Below are 3434 nucleotides of genomic sequence, written 5' to 3' on the forward strand. Positions count from 1 at the left end.
GTTCGGGTGTAATTAGGAAGGGGCTACGTTTAAATACTGAAGAACTTCCATTTGGAATCGGGTAAAAGGAAGCCTAATATACATATCATAAAACAGGCATAAGTAAAAATAAAAGCAATTCTCGTCGGCGACCTCCTCTCCGTGGAAAACTCGTTCCTCTTTCCTACACGCCACCAATTTTAGGGCCGCCTTGTATCCTAGGGTTCGGAGAATGCAGTTGTCTTCTACCCATCCTGACAGTATATCTTTATTTATAAAAATGGTGTATTGGTCACCCACCTCGCGAGAAACCCACGAATAATCTAAAGAACAAGATGAACACTCTTGCTCAGAGTCCTCGACTTCAACCCCACCGCTAACAAAAACCCTATCGCCACTCAACAGCGACTCCACTGATCCTACGACTCTGGGTCGAGCCATCGACGAGTCACTACGTTCCCTATTATCACTATCAGATATAGAATGGATAGGGGTGAAAGAAGCCATTGTTACCTGGAAATGTGAGAACGACACACTTGGGAACACTTGGGCAACGCAAGAACTTCTGAAGACAAACGATGGAAACGACGCAGAAATGACGGTTCATTTCGAAATCATTAAACTTTTTAAAAGCGTGGAGGTTACGAAACCGCCACACTATCCACACCGTTGGATGCTCAAGATCTAACGGTTCTCATTTAGCGACTCTACCACTACCATAACGCGGGAAAATCCACTTACATTTTCGAAAGTCAAATGACGACATACTTGTGTCGTTTCATTGTCACTCACAAAACTAACCAGGTCTGTTTGACTACCATTATGAACGCATTTAATACGAACGGCCTACACAACGAACGACACAGTTCGTCAACAAGTTTTATGGGCGACATAGTCCACGAAACAACGAATGACACAGTTCGTCAACACCGATCGGCCACTATCTTCTCCAGCACTCATCAAAGTCCTACAGTCAAGCTAGACTAAAGCCTTGCCTTTCCTTTGGACTTGGGGGGATGATATACGGTAGTATATCTCTTACGTCCGGTCTTCTAAACCGAGCGGCCAAGGCCAAGCTTGTTAATCAAATGGGCCGAATCAACAGATTGGTCCAGCTCTATTGGGCTCGAGGCCCATCATCTCGCAAGTACGAATAAATGAATAATATCATTTATCACGTACCAAATAATATCTCAGTAGAGATATATCAGGTAAAGTTTGTTTATATTTTATTCTGTTTATATTTTATTTTGTTCTGTTAATCTCATATCAATCCAAAGCCTATAAATAAAGAACTAAAGGCTCCAAACAAGGTACGCTGATATTCTCTCACACTCATACTTTCGCACCTAATTGAGTTTCCACCCTTTCTCCGTTCTAAGCATCCACTTGCTGAGGACTGAGGGTTTTCCTACTCCGACGTCTAACTTGATCGTCGGAGTGCCTTTACAGGTACCACCCCCCTCCTGGGTGAAGGTTGGAACTTGACGGACGGTCTTAAGAACGAACGATGAAGGAATTTGAAGATCTCGTGTCAGAAGAAAGCAGAATCGCGTCATCAAGGTTAGTGCTTTCGGTCCCAGAAAATCCCTACCGAAACAAAAAATTATCTAAAAAAGAACAATATGTTGAGACATGATCACCTTCTAAAGTTAAATTTAACAGAAAATATCAAATTAAATCATTTCGAGGAAAATAAAAATAAACTAAAAACAAATATTAAAATCAAATTATTAGTTAAACTTAATTTTATTTAATAAATCAATATAAAAAAATTCACCAAAAGAGAATTTAACTATTATAATTTGTGATATCTCACCAAATCATAACTTAATTATAATCCACTACAAAAAAAAAAATTCATAAATAATGACCAATAATAACTAAAAATAATTAGTTATATTGTCATTAAATTAAATATCAATTTATAAATTAAATATTGTTGATAACTAAAATAGTTTCTATTATAAATAAAATATTATAATTGGTTTCTAAATTGATGACTAAAATAGTTTCTATTATGAATTAGTATTTAAACTGGTCAATATCATTAATTACTTAATTATTAAGGTTTTGACTATAATTTTTGTTTTTCTAAATTAGTCTTTTTTGGAAATTGATTTCTAAACAAACTTTTTTCTACTAATATTGTCATTATTTAAAAATTTTCTTGCGGTGATATAATCGAAGTTCAAGTTTATACATAGTCTTCATTTTTTTTTTATGTTTTGATCTATGGTATCTTAAACTACGTACGCTTAGAAATTAGCATTGAAAGTTAAATACATAGAAACATTTGATTAGAAGATGATAAAAATCTTTTGATTCGTTTATAGATACCACGCTTGATTGTGATTTCCTAGTATGACATAACAATTTGTGAATAAGATTGTTATTAATAAATTCCTTTGTCCATAAAATGAGGTGATTTATTATGCTGTAAGCTTTTTCTTCTTGTGGTCTCATACCATGCATTCTAAAGATTTCCACTTATCAAGAGAAGAGAAGATGTTAAGATTCACTCACTTCTAACATTTAGTTGTATTTTTCGTTTTTCTCTCAACAATTCCAAAATACATTCGTGGCCCCACCAACGGTATTTTTTTCCTTTCTTCTACACTGATTTAAGGTAAGGTTAGAGGGAAAAAATTAAAAAGTAAACGTCGCCTGAGAGATTCGAACTCTCGCGGGGAAACCCCATGTACTTAGCAGGCACACGCCTTAACCACTCGGCCAAAGCGACAACAGACATTCCTCAGAATCTTACTTAACATATTAAATGCATTTATTTTTTCTAAATTTTCCTAACCATTATTCACTTACATCCTCATTCAACATTTCTTTTTGTAGCTAACTAAATAAATTAAAAATATAACTATTTTACTGCTACCATGAAAGGCTTAAATAATGTAGAAGTGTAAATAAAAATATTGTGTAAGAAGAAGAAATTACGAATGTTCATTTCATAAGTCTTTCAATGAAGAATGATAAATTGTAGATTTCTTTATATAAGCATATAAATTTTATTATTATTTAGTTATATATCCTCTTTTAAATATATATATATGTTTATTAATTTACGTACGCCTATTTTTCAATTGGTACATTTTAACTATGTGTACCGTGTTATAGTAGACAAAATTACCTTAGTATATTATGGACCACCAAGCTTATCAATAGATTTATTATCTCATTCTAGAGTGTTACTTTCTCCACCACCCCCATCTTCTCCTTCCACCTCTCCAATTTTTTCTAAATTCCAATTTTGCCCTTTTTACTTTTACCTTTATCTATTTTATTTTTTATTTTTTAAAACCCTAATCCCCTTTCTCTTTCACTCTTTCTTTCAGAGGCAAACCACCACCCCACCCCACTTTCACTTTCTCTCTTTCTTTTCAATTTTCACATTCGTTAACTATTGGCTTTGAAAGATGCCCTACATCTAGAGGTGCAAT

The 3434-nt window shown here is 34.2% G+C and overlaps 1 non-coding gene across 1 annotated transcript; it reads right to left on the bottom strand.

The window, feature by feature from the left end:
* Positions 1–2640: 2640 nt before the first annotated feature.
* On the bottom strand, positions 2641–2722 carry TRNAS-GCU. The gene has a single exon. It is a non-coding gene; the product is annotated as a tRNA-Ser (tRNA).
* Positions 2723–3434: the final 712 nt, after the last annotated feature.

Source organism: Vigna radiata, unplaced genomic scaffold (genome assembly GCF_000741045.1).
Source record: "Vigna radiata var. radiata cultivar VC1973A unplaced genomic scaffold, Vradiata_ver6 scaffold_265, whole genome shotgun sequence".
Taxonomy (NCBI): Eukaryota; Viridiplantae; Streptophyta; class Magnoliopsida; order Fabales; family Fabaceae; genus Vigna; species Vigna radiata.